Source organism: Schistocerca piceifrons, chromosome X (genome assembly GCF_021461385.2).
Source record: "Schistocerca piceifrons isolate TAMUIC-IGC-003096 chromosome X, iqSchPice1.1, whole genome shotgun sequence".
Taxonomy (NCBI): Eukaryota; Metazoa; Arthropoda; class Insecta; order Orthoptera; family Acrididae; genus Schistocerca; species Schistocerca piceifrons.
The window spans coordinates 642,484,367-642,497,232 of record NC_060149.1 but is presented as its reverse complement, the minus strand read 5'-3'; positions in this window follow the sequence as shown (position 1 = coordinate 642,497,232).

The window sequence follows — 12,866 nt, the reverse complement described above, 5'->3', positions numbered from 1 at the left end:
CCATGGCCTATTAATAGACCAACCATGAGTTTCATTTCTTTCCCATTCAACCCCAGGATTGAGAGACTTTTCTAAGAACATGGCTTTGGCATCAGAACCTTGCCATGTTTTTGCTTTTAGACCTTAGTCCAATATTCTATATGCTGTCTCCTTGTCCAGTCTCATAGTTTTATTCCAATCATTGCCTTGGAGATTGTCAGTACAGATTCCAGTCCAATAAATGGTGTCACTACCCCTATCCTGTCCAACCTGTCAGCTTGTGCATTACCACTAATCCTTGCTCGACCAGGGACCAACAATATGTTTACCCTATTGGTTTCCCCTAGTTCCGCAAGGATTTTCTGGCATTCTGCCATGATCTTTGATCTTGTCGCAGAAGCTGCCAGCGCTTTCAGGCTGCTTGAATGTCTGAATAAATGAAAATGCTGTAGCACCTCCACAAATTCTCCAAATATGGTATCGAAACTTGTTCTCCCAGGGACCAACAATATGTTTACCCTATTGGTTTCCCCTAGTTCCGCAATGATTTTCTGGCATTCTGCCACGATCTTTGATCTTGTCGCAGAAGCTGCCAGTGCTTTCAGGCTGCTTGAATGTCTGAATGAATGAAAATGCTGTAGCACCTCCACAAATTCTCCAAATATGTTGTTGAAACTTGTTCTCTCAGAGATCTCTTCGTCCAATTACTACATTGAAAGACTTGTTGAAGCAGCTGGGAGCTATTATATAGTCAGCCGGCATTTACCCTACCACGCCTATTATTACCTCACTCAGTATTTATTGTGAGATCCTGGATACCTCAGTGGGTTTCCAGTTTTTGCCAGTCTGTAACCTGTGTGCTCCAGCTGCTGCCTCCATCTTTACCCACAGGTGTAATCTGGGGCATGCCCAGCATGGTTCCCATCCCAATAGTGGGTGTGCTGCTAATTCTGCCCGTAATGCTTTCTCCACCTTCCCAACAAGCTGGAGTGCAGTTTCGCATGATTTACCTGGTTGGTATGCATGTTGGTTTATGTGTAGAGGAGCCCTAGTTTACCTCCTCTCCCTAACATACACATTGACCAGTTTTTCTAATGTTGTGAGAAGAGAGGAGGACAGACTTATTGGTCTCATATCTTTGGCCTTGGTATGATAAGTTCACCCTGGCTTTCGAATGAAGACAACCTTCACTGCCCTCCAGATGTTAGGAATAATTTCTGTTGCTAGGCTAACCCTAAATAACCTGCACAGGAGTCTTATTTAGTTCACTCCTTCTTGTTGTAAGAGTGCTGGAAAAATTCTATCTAGGCCAGGTGACTGGAATGGTTGCAATGTTCCCACTTCCCATTGTACTTTACTATGGTGAACATATTATTTAACTGCAGAACAACATCCACTATTCATACACATCCATGATAGGACCAAATGCATTAACAGAGTAAGAGGTGACATCTAAAAGGATGATGACTGAGTTGATATCTGGAAAATAAATAAAATTCCCACTCTGCAAGCAAATTAAATATTTGCACAACTAAATTGTCCTTGTTACTTGTTAAAATGCACACAGGTAGCATATTGATTCTACAGGTAACAGCTTTTAGGGTAATCAACATTTTTGGTTGACATTTGATGTCCTCTACATGAAAATTAAGTCTTTCTACCCCTAAATTGTCTGTGTATGACTCTTTACACACTGCACTAAATTCATCTAGAGCACTACTGCAGAGCTAACTTACTGCTAAGAATTATGAAAGCAAATAGTGACAGCATTTTATCATGAGTTACATCTTTTCCTCATCAACTTACCCAGTCTAGGTAAAAGTTTTGGAACTACTTTATTTTTCTACAAGTTCAGGCGATAGTCAATCTTATCAGAGTTCCTTTTCAATAAATAGTATTTCGTTATTGTGTCAATTATCACCCACTGCTTTTGAAACTAGCAAGAACACTAGTCACTCTACCAGTATGTTTCAGTTGATATCTGCTTTCGATTTATTAGAGATCATCTTCCAATCATCATCGTCTTCTTCTTCTTCTTCTTCTTCTTCTTCTCCTCCTCCTCCTCCTCCTCCTCCTCCTCCTCCTCCTCCATCATAATCATCATTTTCTTCTCCATGTTCTTCTTTCAAACATACAATGTTTTTAATGCACTCACCTGTCTTCTTTAGGAATAGTTGTCCCAATAGAGATGCAGGTCTGTCTGAAAGATGAACTACATGTATCTTGAACTACAAATTCCTCTCCTATGACAAGAACTGGCAGGATTTTTGTATCCAACATTATGCAACACTGGACTATGGCCTGAAACTGAGAATAACATCGCACTAATATCTCTATTAAGTAATGATATGAGACAATATAAATAATATTTTACATTTTTACTCACTGGGTTGATGGAAACTTGAAGTGCTCAGATCTTCTTCTCTGGCAAAACTTGGTGAGATATTTTTATTCAATATTGGGCACATTTTGATCACTGTCTGAAACTGGGAATAATTAGGGGAGACTGGAGTAAGTTGTTGATGATAACAGTAAACCATTTGTAAAAGATTCACCTTTAAAGAAGTATGTTTCCTTTGTATGTAATAATACAATGACCTTAAATTGTATTGTATCTACATGTACAATTTTTATTTGATTATAATCACTATTATTTTGCTGTTTTTAAGAAGTAGTAACCTTTGACAATAGGGCAAGATGATAATTCAGGTACTACTTGAATACATTTTTGTCCTTAAAGTGTGAAAGATGGTACATGAAATAATTAAACTTTACTAACGATGTATTATTGAATAGTATGTAATGAAGGGATTATAGCATTGAAAATTAATATCTCAAACTCATTAATGTAGATCTTATCACATGCAGGACACAGCACTGTACTATCTTTGGAAGTGTGAGCTGACAACATGGCTGTCGAACCTTTGGACGGCATAGACTTGTTGTTACCGATACCATGCTTACATTCCTTGGCACCATCATCTTTCTTTGCACCCTGAGGCTCTTTTCCTTTGTTGCTTTAGACATTCTCATTCCATCTTATGTCATTTTTAATCAGCTAACATCTGTTTAATTGTTCAGCTTGTAAAGACACTTGCACTTCATCTAGTGATGTTTCCATTTTGTCACACTTGATCTTTCTGTAGGAACTGCTTTAAAATAAAAATACTTCAGCGCTGTTTTGGCTTAATGGAAGCACCATCCACAGAAATCATTGATTTTTCATTTTGCTCTGCCTGATGATCATCATGAGATTCATTAGGAGTTTCTGTGAACTGCCTTCAGGTGCTGCAGCCTGTGCCGGGCCACTAACATTTTCAGCATTGTCTGTAACAAGAAAATGATCTGTATTTTTTGCCACAGGAAAATAACCCTTGTTGAACTGAAAGGAGTTAGATTTCGATCGTACATGCATTATTTGCATTACTGACTGTAGCCTCTTTGAAATTAGCAGTTCTCAATAGCTCACCAACTTTCATGACAGTAATGGCTTTTCCTTGGTCAGAGACCATGAAGTTGTCACAAGTTTTACTGTAATATGTCTTTATGGGACCAAAAAGTGAAATATGAAACTGCTGAAGATGGTGAGTAGTGTGTGGTGGAAATCCAACCATGACAATATAATTTTTCTTGCAAGAGTTGATGCCATTAAGTGTTATGTGTGTTTTATGATTGTCAGGAAGCAACAGGACAGGGGATTAACTGGTAGGTCTTAGATGGAGATTTGAATGTCAAAAAACATTCCATTTCCATTGCTCCCACCATTATCACAAGCTCACACAGCATACAGTTCTGTTCAAAAATGAGAAAAGGGAGTAGGCAGTATCCACTAGAATTAATGCAACAAATTATAGTAATGTTTCTCCCTGTCTCTGCTGATATGATTCTAGACACTGAAACAATGCATAGGGAATATGCAAAGCCCCTTAACAAATATAATAAATTAATCCTTCACATCAGGGACATTTCCAGATCAGTTAAAACAGGCAAGAGTTGTGCCTTTGCTTAATAAAGGTAATGCAGAAGACATAGGAAATTACTAGCCCATTTCCCTGCTGTCAGCATTCTCAAAAATAATAGAAGCAATTATGAAAGACAGATTAATGAATTACGTGAATAAAAAAATCTTTTAAGTATATCACAGTTTGGTTTCCGAAGTGGCAAAAATGTGGAGTCAGCCATAGTAGAATTAACAAAAGTTGTACTTGATGCTCTTGATAAAGATGTGTCACAGGCATATTTTTGGATCTTTCTAAGGCGTTTGATACAGTCAAATACAAGATTCTTTTAAATAAATTAGAAGCATTAGGAATAAGAGGGGTAGCTAATGACTGGTTTCGATCATACCTAACAGATAGGGTACAAAGAGTAGAGATAACACATACTTCAAATAGACCTAAACATTTAGTAAACCACTTATTAGAACCAAAATACATTAATATAGGGGATCCACAAGGTAGCGCATTAGAACCAATACTGTTCCTGATATACATCAATGACTTTCCTAGTAGTGTTACTCATGGTGAAAAAATCCTCTTTGCTGGTGACAGCAATATTATAGCCATTGAGAAAACAAGAGAACTCTTTGCTGAGAAAGCAAATGAAACTTTCAAGGAGGTTTATGATTGGTCAATAAGTAATAAAGAGACATTGAACATAAAGAAAACTAATGCCATTAATTTCAGTTTGAAGAGGAAAAATGACAATGTTAAATTAAATATAGATGGCACCACCATGTGGTTTCACTCAACAACTATGCAGGCCCATTGCTAGGTGTTTTGCCACTCCAATTGAGAACAGAAAAATGACACCCCCTCTTTCTTACTGCCATCGGCCTCCCTGGTACCCTGCTCATCCACTGCCATCAACATCCAACAGCACACAATGCAAAACTCCTTTTATACTTTTAATTATTAAGCTATGGTGACAAGATATCCCCATTTCCTGGGGACAGTCCTCAGTTTTCACACTTTCCCCTCAGTTCCTTTAAAACTGACTGAGGACAACAAATGCCCTCAACTTCTTATTCTTTTGTCAATTTTTGAAATTTCCAAAAATAATTGAAATAGGAAGAATTTGCTGAACATTTTAAACTAGAGCTCAACTTAACATACCATTGCAACCAAATTTGGTGTCAATTACTTGTTTTATTTAATTGCAAGAAAATTGACTAATAAAGGTGTGGAACTTTTTCTTGTGCAAATGAATTTTTCCTTGAATTTAGAAATTACACTATATTTATGGGAGACATGCTGAAGCATCAAGTTAGGTCATCTGGATAATCATGGTGTTATTTCATTTCTGTTTCAATTGAAACATTTTTATAATGAGGAATAAATCACATCTCCAAGCCAGAGGGAAAGGTTGACTGGGATTGGAATCATTCCCAGTTTGGTAGATGCTGCAATGCTCATAGGATGTTGGCTGGGTGGAGTGTAGGATTATGCTGTTCATGCAGAGGAAAGGGGTGGTGCACACTGAGGGTGGGGCATGGACAGAGATTGATGGTGCGTGCTGGGGATGGGGGTGTGAGTGGAAGATGGTGAGGAGGGGTGACAAGTGGTGAGTGGGAGGTGCAAGCCGAACATATTGTGTTGACCTAAGTAAACTAACACCCCTCACAATCTCATGAAGCATGTCAATGAATAACTTAAAAACCAGTATGTTTCAGTAGTAGGACTGGATGCCTGTTTCAGAGGGAGTCACCACTGTGGGAAAGAACTGCTTTTACCTCTCTAAGTGTGGTATTGGACTGGATAGGATGGAACAGCCCAGGACATCTGTAATAAAGAACTACTGAATAGACATCATAAACAACCTTTTCATTCAATGAAAGAAGAGAAAACTATAGGCAGATTACAATTTTCAAATAGGCATGAGCATCTGCACTCCATACCAAACAATAAAGAAACAAAAAGATGGTGCCTGATATGAAGCAAACGCCGGTGTCCTCAGACACAATTTTAAATTTTGAAAGTACTGATTCCATGATTAATGTATTTAAATGAAGTCTAATAACTAAACCATTCAGCATTAACAAATGTACAGGCACCTTTGCTTTTTATAGTATCTGAAGCTACTACATTCAACTAATTTTCAAAGAGCTTATCATACTTCACTGCCCTCACAACAACATACCCAGGTATATAACAAAGAATTTCTTTCTGGATTACTTAATTCAGCCTCAGAATAGATTTCATGCTCATTCAACTGTGGGTGGCTACTGATACTTACCTCATACACTCTCAAGGATATTTATAACAGTGATGAACTATATACATTGCCTAATGTTTTAACAGGTGTGGTAGTTCTGCAATGAATTATATTCTTTTAGATGGGTCTTCTGAATTCAAAATATTGTTATAAGTGACAAATCTTACTACAGAAAAACTGAAACTAGTTTGATCTCTAGACACGAAAAGTAAAATAATATAAGTGACCCAGAAATAATTCAAAACTGACTGCACATACTTTGATTCACAGCATGCATATTTCAGCAGGAAGATATATCACCAAAAAGAAAAATTCAAGCATGTGTGGGAACACATTCATAACATGGAAGTGTAACATGACCATTAAACACACCTGTTCACACATCAAAATCCCGGCTTGGAGTAACTGACAAGCTATAGAACAGTAACATTTTTTTGTTGCTCATAGTATTAATGTCTTTCACTAAAGTGTAAGAACTTGGTCAAGGATTCCACAACTGCTATTAACCCTTGCTTTCTCTCATTGGTCATCAGTGAAGTATTTCTATAATAAAGAAATGAAAGTAAAGAATTTTGATAGCATTATATCTTAACAATATGTTCACAGCCAAACTAAAGGCAGAAAAATTAAGGAAATAAAGTATGAAAAACTGTGGAGCTCATTACCCAGATAGTAGTAAGGACAAACTAATAAACACATAGCAGCCACATCATCTGGAATGATTAACTGTGTAAATCAAAAAGCATTTGTGGAAAGATTTATGTGTTGTTGTTGTGGTCTTCAGTCCTGAGACTGGTTTGATGCAGCTCTCCATGCTACTCTATCCTGTGCAAGCTTTTTCATCTCCCAGTACCTACTGCAACCTACATCCTTCTGAATCTGCTTAGTGTATTCATCCCTTGGTCTCCCTCTACGATTTTTACCCTCCACGCTGCCCTCCAATACTAAATTGGTGATCCCTTGATGCCTCAGAACATGTCCTACCAACCGATCCCTTCTTCTAGTCAAGTTGTGCCACAAACTTCTCTTCTCCCCAATCCTATTCAATACTTCCTCATTAGTTATGTGATCTACCCATCTAATCTTCAGCATTCTTCTGTAGCACCACATTTCGAAAGCTTCTATTCTCTTCTTGTCCAAACTATTTATCGTCCATGTTTCACTTCCATACATGGCTACACTCCATACGAATACTTTCAGAAACGACTTCCTGACACTTAAATCTATACTCGATGTTAACAAATTTCTCTTCTTCAGAAACGCTTTCCTTGCCATTGCCAGCCTACATTTTATATCCTCTCTACTTCGACCATCATCAGTTATTTTGCTCCCCAAATAGCAAAGCTCCTTTACTACTTTAAGTGCCTCATTTCCTAATCTAATTCCCTCAGCATCACCCAACTTAATTAGACTACATTCCATTATCCTTGTTTTGCTTTTGTTGATGTTCATCTTATATCCTCCTTTCAAGACACTGTCCATTCCATTCAACTGCTCTTCCAAGTCCTTTGCTGTCTCTGACAGAATTACAATGTCATCGGCGAACCTCAAAGTTTTTATTTCTTCTCCATGAATTTTAATACCTACCCCGAATTTTTCTTTTGTTTCCTTTACTGCTTGCTCAATATACAGATTGAACAACATCGGGGCGAGGCTACAACCCTGTCTTACTCCCTTCTCAACCACTGCTTCCCTTTCATGTCCCTCGACTCTTATAACTGCCATCTGGTTTCTGTACAAATTGTAAACAGCCTTTCGCTCCCTGTATTTTACCCCTGCCACCTTCAGAATTTGAAAGAAAGTATTCCAGTCAACATTGTCAAAAGCTTTCTCTAAGTCTACAAATGCTAGAATCGTAGGTTTGCCTTTCCTTAATCTTTCTTCTAAGATAAGTCGTAAGGTCAGTATTGACTCACGTGTTCCAGTGTTTCTACGGAATCCAAACTGATCTTCCCCGAGGTTGGCTTCTACTAGTTTTTCCATTTGTCTGTAAAGAATTCATGTTAGTATTTTGCAGCTGTGACTTATTAAGCTGATAGTTCGGTAATTTTCACATCTGTCAACACCTGCTTTCTTTGGGATTGGAATTATTATATTCTTCTTGAAGTCTGAGGGTATTTTGCCTGTTTCATACATCTTGCTCACCAGATGGTAGAGTTTTGTCAGGACTGGCTCTCCCACGGCCGTCAGTAGTTCCAATGGAATATTGTCTACTCCGGGGGCCTTGTTTCGACTCAGGTCTTTCAGTGCTCTGTCAAACTCTTCACGCAGTATCATATCTCCCATTTCATCTTCATCTACATCCTCTTTCATTTCCATAATATTGTCCTCAAGTACATCGCCCTTGTATAGACCCTCTATATACTCCTTCCACCTTTCTGCTTTCCCTTCTTTGCTTAGAACTGGGTTTCCATCTGAGCTCTTGATATTCATACCAGTCATTCTCTTATCTCCAAAGGTCTCTTTAATTTTCCTGTAGGCGGTATCTATCTTACCCCTAGTGAGATAGGCCTCTACATCCTTACATTTGTCCTCTAGCCATCCCTGCTTAGCCATTTTGCACTTCCTGTTGATCTCATTTTTGAGACGTTTGTATTCCTTTTTGCCTGTTTCACTTACTGCATTTTTATATTTTCTCCTTTCATCAATTAAATTCAATATTTCTTCTGTTACCCAAGGATTTCTACTAGTCCTCGTCTTTTTACCTACTTGATCCTCTGCTGCCTTCACTACTTCATCCCTCAAAGCTACCCATTCTTCTTCTACTGTATTTATTTCCCCCATTCCTGTCAATTGCTCCCTTATGCTCTCCCTGAATCTCTGTACAACCTCTGGTTCTTTCAGTTTATCCAGGTCCCATCTCCTTAAATTCCCACCTTTTTGCAGTTTCTTCAGTTTTAATCTACAGGTCATAACCAATAGATTGTGGTCAGAGTCCACATCTGCCCCTGGAAATGTCTTACAATTTAAAACCTGGTTCCTAAATCTCTGTCTTACCATTATATAATCTATTTGATACCTTTTCGTATCTCCAGGGTTCTTCCATGTATACAACCTTCTTTCATGATTCTTAAACCAAGTGTTAGTTATGATTATGTTGTGCTCTGTGCAAAATTCTACCAGGCGGCTTCCTCTTTCATTTCTGTCCCCCAATCCATATTCACCTACTATGTTTCCTTCTCTCCCTTTTCCTACACTCGAATTCCAGTCACCCATGACTATTAAATTTTCGTCTCCCTTCACAATCTGAATAATTTCTTTTATTTCATCATACATTTCTTCAATTTCTTCGTCATCTGCAGAGCTAGTTGGCATATAAACTTGTACTACTGTAGTAGGTGTGGGCTTCGTATCTATCTTGGCCACAATAATGCGTTCACTATGCTGTTTGTAGTAGCTTACCCGCATTCCTATTTTCCTATTCATTATTAGACCTACTCCTGCATCCCCCCTATTTGATTTTGTGTTTATAACCCTGTAGTCACCTGACCAGAAGTCTTGTTCCTCCTGCCACCGAACTTCACTAATTCCCACTATATCTAACTTCAACCTATGCATTTCCCTTTTTAAATTTTCTAACCTACCTGCCCGATTAAGGGATCTGACATTCCACGCTCCGATCCGTAGAACGCCAGTTTTCTTTCTCCTGATAACGACATCCTCTTGAGTAGTCCCTGCCCGGAGATCCGAATGGGGGACTATTTTACCTCCGGAACATTTTACCCAAGAGGACGCCATCATCATGTAATCATACAGTAAAGCTGCATGTCCTCGGGAAAAATTACGGCTGTAGTTTCCTCTTGCCTTCAGTCGTTCGCAGTACCAGCACAGCAAGGCCGTTTTGGTTATTGTTACAAGGCCAGATCAGTCAATCATCCAGACTGTTGCCCTTGCAACTACTGAAAAGGCTGCTGCCCCTCTTCAGGAACCACACGTTTGTCTGGCCTCTCAACAGATACCCTTCCGTTGTGGTTGCACCTACAGTACGGCTATCTGTATCGCTGAGGCCCGCAAGCCTCCCCACCAACGGCAAGGTCCATGGTTCATGGGGGGGAAGATTTATGTATAATAATTATGTAACTTTGTATTATGATTTTTTTTTAACAGTACATAAATAACAAGATTTATGTACTGTTAAAAAATATCATAATACAAAGTTACATAATTATTATACAGTTACAGCTGATATGAATCTGTGAAAATTGTAGACTTATAAGAATGATTTGTGTATTAAAACATTCTACAATATCAATTAACTTGCCAGAAATGTTACAAATGCCACTTCTTACAATAACATGTAATTTTTGCTTGTATTTTATGTCACTGGATAGTAAATCCACTTACTCTGCATAGACGTGGGTTTCCACAAGGCAAATTTATGACTTATATCACCTTTGTTCATTGCAACTGCCCATTGATTTCTTCTTTCTTCATTTTGTGGAAATGCAAGCACATGAAATCCATCTTCACTCCTGTTTCCACACCCAAAATCAGTAAAAATTGGCACTTTTTCTGAGTGTCTCTGGAATGAATGACAGATGGTCAAAAACATTCATACATATTATAAAAATGGATGTACATATCAATGTATGTGTATATGTATGTTCCACATTTCCTCCTAAATAACTACAGCCACTTCAATCAAACTTGGTACACATTTCACTGATTGTCTGGGGAGAGGGTGTAAAAGTAGCATATCCCCTGATTTGTGAATAACCAGATTTTATTCATCCAGTATTTGAAAACAAGAGCACTTAGTGACTTGCAAAGAGCTTGACTGATACTTTCAAACCTTTAAACAACATTTTCTTCCTGACAACTCCCACAAAACAGTGAAAGGAAAAGAGTTTATCATTTACTACATTTTCTCTATTCATGCAGTAAAACTGCTGCATCAGGCACGATATTTGAACTTATTATTGCTTTACTACCAACTGTATTTGCAATATTTTTGCACACAGTATTCACATAAACGTGCATTTGTACGTGCTAAATTATATCATTGTATTACAACATAGACCAGGAAATACAATTTCATAAACAATAAGCTGCATGAAAACAGAACAGCAGGATGAAATTCAATAGAGATATGGGTGAACTGTGTGTACAAATAGCAAATACATGTGAAATATATAGACACATGCATACACTGGCGCATCCATGGGTAAAAATCTCCTGTACCACTGGATTAATTTCAACCAAACTTGCCACACATAGTATTTAGTATCTGGAAAGAAATACTGTGGGGGTAAGAACCAGCTACCTCCTACTGGGATAGGGGCAATAACATGGAGAGAGAAGGGACAGGATGAGATGGATACACAGAGATAGCTTAGGAGGAGATGGAATGGAAACAAATGGGGGGGGGGGGGGGGAAATGGATGGGAAGGACAAATTTTGAGAGAGAGAGAGAGAGAGAGAGAGAGAGAGAGAGAGAGAGAGAAAGGGAAGGAGGAGATAGATAGAGAGGGGGAAGGAAGAGATGGACATACAGAGTGGGCAGAAAAGATGGACTAATAGAAGATTGGAATAAATACATACTCAGGAAACACTGGGTACTCAGCTCATATGGTATAAATGCTATTATGATTACTTCAAAACTGTACTGTATTTGGCATGAATACTTTCTTTTTTGAACTTCAAAGAGGTGGTCCTCAGACAAAAACTCATATATAAGCTATTCACAAAGCTATCTGACCACAGTCCAAACATGCACAGAGTGCATGACGAATATAAAAATAACTCAAATACCCAAAAAGTACTGTAAACTTATGAACTGAAAGTAACCTGTGGATTAAACATGGCATCACAACTGGACAAGTAATGCAGTATGGCGTTACCTGTATTAGCTGTCTACCCTCCTTTAGATTAACTAATGACTGTGGCAACAAGGAAGGTATGTAGCCACAAAGCTAAAATAAAAGAAATTTGCCACATCATAAAGAATTGTGCACCCCAGTCAGTAGGATACACGCTAGAAAGAGTGAAGTGGCAATTTGTCCTCTATACACCATGAGCTGATGTACTGGTGGAGGGTGAGCTACAATGAGGAAATACTATTTTAGATTAAGAGTTTTGAGGTCATCAGTTTTTAGTTCATCACCTTTAATTGGTGCTGAAATTTTAACTGATCTTTATTTAGCAATCCAAAAGTATAAAAACTGCTGTATCTGTATTAGCCCTTTTAAAATTGTTGTGATTTGGATCAAAATTTTGTGTCTCACTGTCAACCACTATGCGCCATAATGAGACATCACTGGGATGAAAGAAGGATACATTTTTCAATTATAATTGTTAATTCAAACTTTGTTGTAAACTGACCACATAATTACATTAATTACTGCACACAGAAAACTGCATTAACTGCCAACTAACATATGATTTTACAAACTGCACACTTATCATTTAATTGATAAAGTCAACCGTAACTGTAAAACAAGAAATCAGTCATTTCCATGTGAAATAGGTGAAGTCAAAACTATTCTAACATAACTCTTGTGGTGATGTAAAAGTTCATTTTTGTGTGCATGACTCATCAGCTGTAGCAGACAGGCTAGCACCACAGCAGACAACACTTTCACCAGGTGCAAACAGTATCACAGACCATGGTAGCAATGAACAGTAGTTATGTCTCATACAAGCTTCTTTACTGTGCCTGGGTTTTCCCAGAAGAG